This window comes from Atta colombica, unplaced genomic scaffold (assembly GCF_001594045.1).
Source record: "Atta colombica isolate Treedump-2 unplaced genomic scaffold, Acol1.0 scaffold58, whole genome shotgun sequence".
NCBI classification, from domain to species: domain Eukaryota; kingdom Metazoa; phylum Arthropoda; class Insecta; order Hymenoptera; family Formicidae; genus Atta; species Atta colombica.
In genome coordinates this window covers 1,941,018-1,953,836 of record NW_017259548.1, presented here as the reverse complement: position 1 = coordinate 1,953,836, position 12,819 = coordinate 1,941,018, and positions in this window count along the sequence as shown.

Genomic DNA, 12,819 nt, shown 5'->3' with positions numbered 1-12,819 from the left:
GGATAATAATATGACTTCCTTTACGCGCGCGCGCGCGCGCACGCACACACACACACACACACACACACACACACACACACACACACACACACACATACACACACACAAATTTTTAACATTATTTTATTAGAAGAAGTATACATTAGTCGCAAAAATATGCAATTTTATTTTCTGATGTTAAATTTAAAAATTAAAAAATTTTTTATTTACTTTTATTTTTTTCATATTTTTGGTTTCTTATTTAAAAACATAGAAATATATATTTGAACAATAAAATGTCTACTTATTTATGTTAATCTAATGTATAATTATATTAATTAGGAAATAGTATCTTATTATGCTGTAAAATTACATACATTTTTTATTTTAAAATAAATATGAATAGGGAACATAATTATAGAATACAACATGATATTTTGTTTTTGGAACATATTGTTTTTGGACTGCTGTAATTTTAAGGCCATTCGTCAACAATACGTATCGTTCTATCAATATATGCAAATATGTGCATAGTAAATTGCCTTGTTATTCATTGCCTTTTCATGTGAGGCAACCAACGTGTGCTTTTGCAAAAGTTCAACATTACGACTTTACAATTTTCACAAATGCTTAATGTAGTAAGATAAACCGTTTATCTTTACTGCCTTAGGTCTTATCTAGCTCGCTGCGCAGTCTTAAACTATTAACGGTTTATGAGGAAGATACTTTCGAGTGCACATTGAAACTCACTGAGTTTGTTGTTTAAATACATTAGGATAATAGAAATAAACACACAATATAAGATATACAGACTAATAAATGCAGTGAAAAATTAAATTTTTTTTTAGATAAAGAAGAGCATTTCAGATATTAATGATATAATATCTTATATTTTTGATAAAAAATTTTTGACCAAAAATTTTTAAATAAAATCATAGAAATATATTTGAACAATAATGTCTGTTTGTTAATCTAATATATAATTGTATTATCTGAAAAATAGTACCTTTGTTATAATAATGCATATATTAATATAAAATTAAGGACAACGAATTGAGAATAAAAATTTTAAAAACTTAAAATTTATATAGCATAAATTATTTAATAACAATATATAAACAATTTTTTCGATACGAGACTCATCATACAATTAATTTTATCAATATTCATTTGTATGGTTACAATGACAAAATAATTTAATACTAATTAGCATTCAGTGATGGAACTAGGAAACCAGTTATTATGAGTGCGCTGCAAAACTTTACTGATATTAAGTGATAATTATATTGCATATAATTATTACATCGAGATATTTAAAATCTCGTTGTAATCGTTATTACATTTATTTTTTATAAAAATAAATATAATAACGGTATTTCCACTGATATTTATAAATTATAACTCATTCCTGAGTTTGCGAAAGAAGACGGTGTAAAATAAAATCGTAACTTGACTTAATATGATTTTATCGTAAAGGATATATACTTTTTAATTTTATTTTTGGTGTGCAGTTCGCTTCGTAAATTGCACCGTAAATCAGACCATAAAAATTCGTAATTAACATAAATACATTTGTGAGTGCATAAAGATATAGAAATTATGTGTTGTGTTGTACGTTATATCAACATTAATACAAAATTGCATAAAAAATTATTACAACAAACATAAAATAATCATGATTCTTATTTATAATACTATGATAAGAATGCTCTAACTCATAAGTCCAGGCTATAATCGAATAGAAATAATAATTAGAAATTATTTTGCATAAATGATTTACTATATTGATGAATATGATATATCGCGCAAGTGATAATTGCGTATCATCGTTCGGCAGTAAACTGTAATATGGATCGTACTATCATAACTGTTGCAGTAATAATGATAAGACGTTTTAAAAATGACACAGATAGTAATATTTGTCAGGGTCATGGAGGGATCATTCAAAAAATATGTTATATGTGTACGAAACTTGATACAATAGCGGATATTCAGTCGAGAAAATGAGGCTCATCGCTCTTTTGTGTTTGCGCGAGCGTCCATCATTTATATTGTAAGATGTAGATTTATGTGGCCTCTCTTTCTCTTTCCCTCTCTATCGTAATATAATTTTCGTTCTAAAAATACGCTAATTTGTATGATGTTGCATTGAAGTATAAAAAAACGTTAAATGAAGATTGCACAAGTTCTCTTCGCATCTCAATGATCATGCACAGCTTTATTACATTCGACAGACAAATTGTGTAATGGGCAGATGTGATCGAAATATATTTCTATAGTCTCGAAAATTGTTTACGAGACTTCGTAATGCTATACTTTAACGAACTTTGTGTTGATGGATGCACGTATACACGCACGCATTTGCGAATGTATGTATAAAGCACGATGCGACGAGATCGGATACGATCTGATCGACGACTCGCTATTTCTGCCGGTACAGTCTTTGGCAAAAGATCAGTGAAGACCGAACTGACTAGCAGGTTCACCAGTGTCCCTCGATCACGGCTATATAAAATAACATTTTATCGCTGGCCAGTCATACGGTGGTATTTGATGCGTAAAATGTTAAATCAATTGCCTTCGTTAATAAAACTTAAAGGAATCCCAACATTCTCAACATAAAATTTGATTTCCAGCAATAAAATTTAAAATCAATAAATGTTAAAAATTTTTCTTGGAAACCTAATTTTATAAATTTATATTTGAAGCAATTTGCAATATGTGTAATAAATTGAAAGTAAAAAGAAAAGATAATATTTTTCAAATTATCTTTAACAATTTATTTATTATGAAAAATACTAAAAGTTCTTAATAATGAATATATTAATCTTCATTTTATCTTGATTGAAAAATACAATATACTAAAAACTATAATAAATTTAATAATTAATTAAATAGAAATCTAAAATTTTATTTTTTGTATTACTTTTTGTTTAAAAATGTTTAAACTGTTTAAATTGTTTAAAAAAATTATAAATTATTTTATATTGCTGTATTAAATGTACTAATTCAAAATAATCATTATGAATAAAATAAAAATAATAATTTTTTTATAAACACATTTGCATGTTTAATAGAATAGTTTTTGTTATTACAAATTTATTAAAACAATACAGATTGGTAGTATAGATTTTATTGATTTATTTTTTTATTTCTTTACAATTAATAGCTAAAATTATTGTTAAAAATAATACAATGATATAAATAATATAATTACGACAATTACAGATAAAAGATATACAATTTATCAAAAAGTTGCATGCCAACTAATGAATAATTTTAGATATTATTCTAATCGGATCGTTGATGTTCTCAACATTTCTAATTTAAATATATAGAAATATACCTTGCATTTCTGAGGAACGAATTGTCATTGAAAAATGAGACATTAAGTATAATATTATCATATTCTTATTGCCTTCTAAGATACCTTCAATTTTTCTGAACAATAAACCAAAATATATGCAAGTGTGTTGATTATAGTTATATATTAATATATTAATATATTAATAATTATAGTTATATATTAATATTCAATATTACATAAAATTTTTATCGTTTATTATCTAGAAATTTACATTTTGTATACTTATAACATATGTTGTAGCTTAAATTTTGCAGTAAACTCAATATGAACTTAATATTCTCTATATCCTAATGTTATGAAACTCTATAGATATCCTAATAATCTTGAATATAATAGATATTCGACAAGTAGTTAATATTATTGCACAGTCACATACAATATTATATAGTAGCAAATTAATAGAATGTAAATTTTACATCTGATAATCTAAAAGATATTTATATGTGTGTGTATACGTACAACAATAAGTCACGACCACATATATTGTAATATCATATAGTATAAAATAAGTCGAGAACGTTTTGTTATACGCACGTGTGCATATAACAAGAAATTGATTGTATGAAATTTCAAGCAACTAATATTTACAGGGCATGAATTTAAAGAATTACACAGTTAGCCAATACATCTATTTTCTTGAAAATAATATAAAAATATATAAATGATAAATTAATGTTCTTATATGTATCTTATAATAATATATCTTCCATTAGAAAGTTAATCATTACCTATATCTTGTAAAATATTTTTTATATATTGAAATTTATTTTGTTGGATTGCACAACGGAGTTCGGAAAAGAGATTTAGAATTAATTTTGAAATATATTGTAAAATTGATTCTTAGGAGCACAATTTATCTTTCGATTTGTTGAAATAATCAGATTGCACTTGTATTGAAACATTTTGCACGCACATTATATTTAGTTTCTTAAAATGATTCAACTTATTTCTTCGAGTATAAAAAAGAAGAATAGATAGATTAAAAAATGAAATAAATATAATCTTATTAACTAATATGTTTCATCTTTTCTTCTCTTTCTATTCAGAAACGCAGAATGTGATTTGAGTTTCATATACAAAGTACAAATTGTAAAAAATTAAAATAACAAAATCATTTTAGGGCTACAAAATTTCTTATTTAAATAGAGAAAAGATTGCTCGCGAGCAATCTTTTGTGTAATTGAAAATTGTGTTATTAAAAATCATATATTGACATAAGATTTGTGAGAAATAAGAGAGATTTTTTTCTTTTTTTTTTATGGAAGATCCTTAATATGAATGATATAGTTGTTCGAATAGTCGTATTGTATCATTTATAAATATTTTGTATTACTTATGCATGTAAAAAGTGAATTTTTTCATTATGTCATACTTTGCCGAACTAAGAACAATTTCGAACATGACTGTATCTGATATCGTGAATATCTTTTGATGGTGTTGTTCGCGAAATGATCTCCGGATACAAATTATTCACAATGTATCGAAACGTCTATCATACACACTAAGGTGAGCAGAAAATATTCCTGGTCGAAATTCGTCCTCGAACGATGCGCACAACACGCAGAACATGAGGCATACGTGAGTGCGTGCGTGCATACGTGATTGTATAGTGGTTTACACGCATGAGGTGGTGGTAACATGAACGTGGTAGAATACGCGGTTCGTTGCGATATGCGTACACTCGAGGAGTTGCATGCTGATCGTTTATGGGTAACTAAATACGGCTGGGAGGAACGGACGAAGAGGAACGAGAGTAAGAAGGAGAGCAACTCTGTGGAATTATAGGGAGTAGGGAGAATGAGCCAGAGAGACAGGTAGAGAAATCGGGAAAGAGGAAATGAGATGGTAAAATCGGGTGGAAGAGAGAGAAAGGATAATATCTAGAATGAAGATGGAATATAGAAAATGAAGGAAAAGAGAGAAGAAGAGGTATAACGTATTTTTCATTTTTTGTTATTTCTTTTTTTCATATCGCCGCAAAGGAGTTTATAAGCAGCAAAATGCCAAAGTAATACTCGGCATGCACGCGAGAAACGCGATAAATCGAAGGGTACCAATGCACGAAAGAATTCAGAAGCAGGTTTGTCGAGGCAGAATAGAGGCGCTCCATTTTTTTTATCATTGCGTGTCGCGTCGCGCCAAATGCGATTAAATCGCTCTCGCGCGATTCTACCGGGAAGGATTGCTACTCAAGAGGGAATATTTCGTACGCGGCATATGCAGAGATATGCGAAATGCAATCTTACCTTTCGGAGAAAGATGGTCAGATGATCAGATGATTTTAAGGTTGCAACTTAATTAATTGGAATTAAAAAAATTGGAATCAAAATGCAAAATAGATATCTATATTTGTTGAAAGATTATCAAATTTCTCACATCTTTGAATAATTGAAACACAATATTAAAACCTGATGTATTATATATTTTACCACTCAATTTGCATATTTTTTAGATAAAAAATGCTAATCTAATAATTTATGCTAATTCTGAATAATTTTAGAACTAACTAGCATATGTTATGTCTTCTTATGTCGACGTAACATTTGCATAAGGAACTGCAATGATCACATAGTATTCGCTTACCTTAGCGCATGTATAATAATTCCATCATGGGCAGATAATTGCCACATTACAATTTAGAAAATCGCTAGTAGACATAATAATTACAGTTCACGTCGTATGCGTATATTCTTGTAATTTTTTCTGAAATGTCATCGTTAATGTGATACTTTTGAATGAAAATAATTGATGTTATTATGTGACTGGAAAGTATAAATAGTAGGAAATTTATATGTACAGATACAGAACATTTGTCGCTCTGTCTTTTAGAGCACATTCTTTTCGTTCTAAAGTATTAGATATATTCAGGAATGTATTGTCAAATCTTTTAATTTGAAATTTAAAGGAGATGATGTAATTTCTTGTGATTTTTAAGAAATAATTTTATAATAGAAAGAAATGAATAATATAATTTATTTTTCAATACTACTAAAAATTATTATTCATTCAAGGATATAAAATAAAAAAAAACGTAAATTTAGTTTTTTAGTTTTTGAAAATGTTATTTTAGGAAATACAAACAATCTCTATTTTAACGTTTATGTCGTTTTGTTGTTTATGATTTGTCATAAAATTGCAATATAAGTCAGTAGCTCAAAATCAGTTAATCTGTCTAATGAATTTTTTATTTAATTTACTAATAGAATTAACTGTTTATTTCAAGCTACAAAGATCAAGGTTAACGGCTAATTATCAAAATGCTTAAAATTATCCGAGGCTCATTCATTCAGGAGATGAGAAGCAGCTGTAATTCGGCTACTTTCTTTTAAGAGCTATCATAAAGCAGGTAATGTTCAGTCAAGGCCGCCGACTGGAGAAATTACAGGGCTGAATATACAATCGTTCATACTGGCTTGTGGTGCAACGTTGATTCGCTTTTGGGCGAATGGCACTTACCTACAAAATAGTCCCAGCATTCTTTATCGTTCTTCATGTTCGTAAGGTTATCCGCTTCTCATGAATTTTACGTAAATGATGGTGTGTTAACCGACCTGGTAGCAGAGTCTGTTGCCGAAGGCAGCGAATTAAACCATTGACGCCTACTAGCAACTCCGGTTACTGTATACGTATTAGGCGTCATCCACACGCAGAATGTCGCTTTAAATACGATAACAATTCTAGTAATTATTTATTGTTAAGATAATATTTGTTTTTTATATTTTCTATCGAATGATGTCTAGTCGAGCTGGAAACAGCCCATATGGTAGAAATAACAATTTCTACCATACGATTACATATTCCATATGTGTGAAAATAAATAACTTTGCATGATCGAAGATCGAATACATATAATATAATGGGCCGAGACCGCTCTTTGAAATATAGCTCGGATGATATTAACATTAATGAGAACTGTTATTAATGCTGATGAAGTTTGCGAAAGAGCCGATAATTTTTCATCCACTATCATATAATCTTTTGAGAGAATCTAATTATTCGCAGTTCTCCAACTTGCACCGCAAACTTCTAATGATGATTCCACCAGTCCTGAATGCTGATAAGCATATCCATATCATTCTCCGCATTAATTCTGCTAAAGATCACTTTTCAAATGATTTTCGTTTGAGATACATTCTTAATCGGATCCCTTCAATTAGTCACACATAAAGACGAACCTGCCTTTAATTAAGCGCCAATTGAGAAATCGTCGTCGAGGGACGGCTGTAAGAAGCGATCGTCTGCAGGTGCATCGCAACAGTTACGAGGGAAACCTGTTTTACGTGTCGAATTTAATGTAAGAAATAATTAGGTCTTCTCAAATATTTGCGGATTGCGTGTATATAGTTGCGTATTTCATCATCAAGATTCGATATGCGTGCAACTTTTTCACCGCACTATAACAAAGTCTTGCAAAATATTCTAACATTTAAATAATTTGTTTAATATTATTCTTATATTATATCTGTAAAATTGCTAAACTTTTAAATACAAATTTATATTTCCAAAATTATATATACTGTTTATACTGATAAATATTAATAAGTAATTATGTTGCTTGAAAATAATACTTGAAAGTTTTTTGAATAAGTATACATTTATATATTAGCACAAATGTGTTTATTATATTATTATATTATTATATGTGTTTATTTATTTGTACTTAAAATTTTTATTTGGATATTAATTCAAAATCAATAATTTTTAATATACAATATTATTATGTTCTTTTTTAGATCAAAATGTATATTGATTTGCCTTGATGGAATTGCTTGCTTATTAATATTGATCTTGCGTTGTTTTTTCTGAACAGAAATGCACGTTAATACGTGTTCGAGTATTTTACGTTGCAGATCACGGAGCAATTTAATCGACACATACACACCTTCTTTTACTTAATTCAGCTCTCTTACGCTTATGTGTTTTATTGCTTCGCCCTCTCTGGCTACTTGCTTATCCTGTTTATATCGCATCTGTGAGAGTGCAACGGTTCATTCTTTTTTTTACTTCTTCTTCCACGAGATGGCGTTTGCTGAGTTTTTTCTCAATGCATTTGATCACGTAATACGACATCGACAAGAATTTAAAAAACAGCGTAACTCTTTGTTGCATTTGCTCTTAAAAATATTACTGCAGAGATAAGAAATTTTTCTCGTAGTAGACATTTAATATTTTTTTTTACAATATTTTACAAAAATAAGTTTATGTATATATGTTTAGTTTATGTATATATGTTACATATATATATGTTTAGTATATTTTTTATCTTTAACCTTTAAAGGATCAGGATCTATTCTTTAAATCTTATACTGGGTTCCCACAAGGTATGAACCACGAATGTGAACATAGGAGTCAGCAAAATGTTTTCCATAAATTATATCCTCGCCTAGAAAAAAAAAATCCTGCTAATGCCTATGTCAACGTTCGTAGGAACACGTATTCACATCTTGTGGAAACCTGGCATTACAGTTTTTCCTAAGTAATATTTATTATAAATTTATTATTTCATTATATTCCTTGCCTCAAAATTTGACATTGTTTAGTAGCCACTATAGCGACTTTACATAAAAAAAATAAAGATTAATGATGTATCGAAATTTTAATAAAGTAACTTATTCATTGATTGACAAAATAGAGTGCTTCTCATTTGTAATTTATGTATATAGCATATACATTCGGAATATAAATCGATAACGAGATAAAAATGTCTATGTAACTATTTCCACGATTTAAGTCAACAGTATTTGAGAGTCGAGAGAAAGTTCTGAAAGGTTGAGAACCGCAAATATATAAAGATGCGAAAGTCATCAGTAAATATGCATGCAACTCAGTTTGGAATTACGAGTTACGAGTTTTGAAGATGGTCGATGAAATTATGCATTTCAGCCAATTTTGATTCGTATCAGCCCCAAATCGATCTTGACGATAATTATATGGTTGAACACGTCCGGTTACATCTTTGCTTTTCGTGTAATGCTCGTCATAAATCGAATTCGCCCGTCTATAGATATCTTGCGAAATACCACGTGCGTACAATTCATGATTCCTTATCAGAACGATTCGGTCTCCGTCCAATCACGACGTGACGTTATTTTTTTTTTTTGTTACTTTCCTTGTTGCTGTTACCGTATGGAATGCGCTGCGCCATCGTTACAAGCGCACAACATTTTCAATGGATCTCAGACCATATCGCAAATCCCCGTCTTGATACTTGACACTTGGCGTGTACAGTTCGATATCTTTTATCGCGTTTTATTCTTGTTACCTGTTTCTTAGTACGAAACTTAACTTATTACGAACCTAATATTTCGCTTGTCACGCAATACGCTGTTGAGCTGTGCCCTGTTATTATAAATTATACTGCATATCGTGACGAAGCCTATCAAGTTACCAGACGCTCCAAGTTTTTTTTTAGTAGCAGAATTGAGACTTTACCAAATTTGTTTTCTATAACCGTAATGTGACGATATATCGTTCCAATAAATGTAAAAAAATTATAAGCAGATTTTCGAAATCAAATATTTGAAAATGTTATTCGTACAAAAATATAGAATATTTTAGAAAGAACAGAAAGAGAGGTAGATATAATTTAAACTGATTTATTAATTGTTTTGATTAAGTAAGAGAAATTCTATTATTTCGTATTATAATTGATGCACGGAAAAAACACAGTTGAAAACTTGACTGATTCAACAAATCTACAATCATAATATACAAACAGTCAAATTTCTATGTTAAAATATTGTAGCAAAGTTGACAGCTGAATAACATTAGCGATTTGTTAAACCATCAAATCTTCTTAGTTGAATTCGCGTAGTAAATTATAGGTTTGCTGTACCACCCAATTAATTTTTTTTTCCGTGTGGTAATATTAATATGCATATATACCAGTAGTAATATTAATATGCTCTACATGAAGTTGAGTTAAATTGTGTAACAGATTTTGATTTTAACAATTTAAATTTCCGAAGATTATTTCTTACATGTCTTACATACTAAAAAAATGAAGACATATTCATAGAAATGTTGATTTTAACATATTTTATTATTAATGAAAAGTAATTTATAATTGCGTGCACAAAAGATGTAAAAATCTACGAGACATAAAATTTATAAACTGTAATAAGAATTCCGTCACCATCTTAATTACTCGATACATAAAACTCAATAAAGTTTTTATGAGAGAGGCACGCTAAGGACGTGAACATTACTTTTTTACTGTCGTATGCTCAGTTTCAGCGAGATTAGAGTTCTGATTCCAAACTCACTTGTTTTATATCGAATCGAGTTAGAGAGACGATTTACGATCTTTTCCCGAAACAATTCGATGCTGTCGTCTCATGTGAGGACATTTCCGGTGCTGCACCGGCATCTCCGGAACGCGTAAAACCCGTTTCTACCGCAAGAACAGACGCCGCGGTTCAATCAGTAAATTCAGCCGCAAGTGAGTATCAACCGTGGCATCGCATGTGTCTGTATTTGTTCTGTCCGAATGCTGACTATCGCATCCTGGATCTATTTCGTCGACATTTTACGATCATTCTTATCCCGCTACATCTCCTTTCCTCATTCTCTTTTCTCAGCGCGATGCTCTCTTTGAAGCTTTTCTTTTCGTTCAATAACCGCAACAGAGATTTTCTTGACTACTCTCTTTACTATTAAAGACGAAAGATTTATCGAGAGATATGACAATTAAATAATAAAGAAAATAACAACAAGAAAAAAAGAACATTTAATTTGTAAAAAAAGAACATTGAATTTTTGCACGAAAAATACAAAAATGACATGATAGAAAGTTTAATTTTATTATCAAAATCAGTTTAAAGTACAGTCTCCCAGAATTCGCGACTTAACTAATATGATATCTAACAAAATTAAGTAAAAAATTATTTTTAAATTTTTATTCTAGATAATTTTTTTAGATACTCTTTAAATCTGAATCAGTGGATAATCACTGATATCAGTGCCAACTATACCACTGGTATCAGTGAATTAAATATGAGATCCCTAATCTAGCTAATCTTTATTGTGTGATCTAAACTTGATGAACTAAACTTGTTTACAACTGTTTAGTGCTTAAATTCGATGAATATGGTATTGGAAGATTGAAATTAATAAATATCAGTTTTATTTTAGTTATATAATGCTCAAACATTCTTCTTTTTTTAATTGAACTTCACTGATTATCAATGCAAAGTATGCTACTGGATAATTAGTGACGATCCATTGATTCAGATTTCGAGAGTAATAAAGATTTAAATATGATCAGTTAGTTAGTTAAGACTACGTTTAGAAAAGTTAGATGGTCACCTGTCCATGTCACGCGTGTGATAGATTAATGAGCGTTAGTGAATGCGAATTTCAGCGCATTTATGATACTTACAAGTCACCTTATCTAAACGTAATCTGTAATTAGCCATATTTAAACTCTTATATCTCAAAAATTGTTACTTATAGCGTTTTTTTATTGGAAGTGTACTCAGTACTGTTCATTAAAACTGTTTACATTATTCTAATCTAAATGTAAAAATGAGATATCTTAATTGATAAAATGCCTAATGTGTATTTTATCAAATAGTATAATAAAATGTATTGAATATTTCGCGGTTTAATTCATTTCTATCATTTTTATTAAACATATACATTTTTACATCGATTTGTGTAAACGCCTTTAAAGTGCACTAAATGCATACTAGTTCTGCCTTATGAAAAGCGCTATTAAAAATATTTAATTTTTTTAAAACTGTTACCATAGTATTTTGAGTTGCAAATTTTGGGACAATCTACATAACTTAAAAAATTTCATTACTATACATGTATATATTCACATGTGCTATAAATAGTGAGAACTAGAACCGATTTACTTTTCTTATTTGTTCTTGATATTAAGATTTCAAAATCATAGCAAATTGAATGAATTTGTTTTCTTTGATTAGGACATTTTTTTAATTTCAAGATTGCGCGATGTTTACACACAAAAAAGTAAATATTTTTTTTATTTAAGTTTTAGATATTGCTTCGAGAATTATTGCTCTCGTAAGATGTATTAATCCATATGTGTAAGTGTAATAAGTGTCACATGCTACAGAAAAATAATCGATTTTTATTATCTGCCTTTTGAACAGTGAATAAATTATTGACGAAAAAGCAACTTGTTGAGGATATGTTTTATATTGTAACAGTTTAACATCTTTTAACGTTATCTAACGTTTCAAAAGTCAAAACGGTTATAACTTGATCCTTGAAATTGTTTGGTAACATTTAATAACGAGAATCATAATGCGAATAATGCGAAATAAAATATTCAATGAGTAACTACGTAATTGCTACACGACTAAGAAAATCAATAATGGGTCGTAAATTCAACAAATATATAGACGTGGGGCTGGCATGTTTTACCACTTATCTGACTCTTTATAGCGGTGTCGATCTCTTCGGTTATACCTGAATAAAAAAATGTCTATCGGATAGAAGCT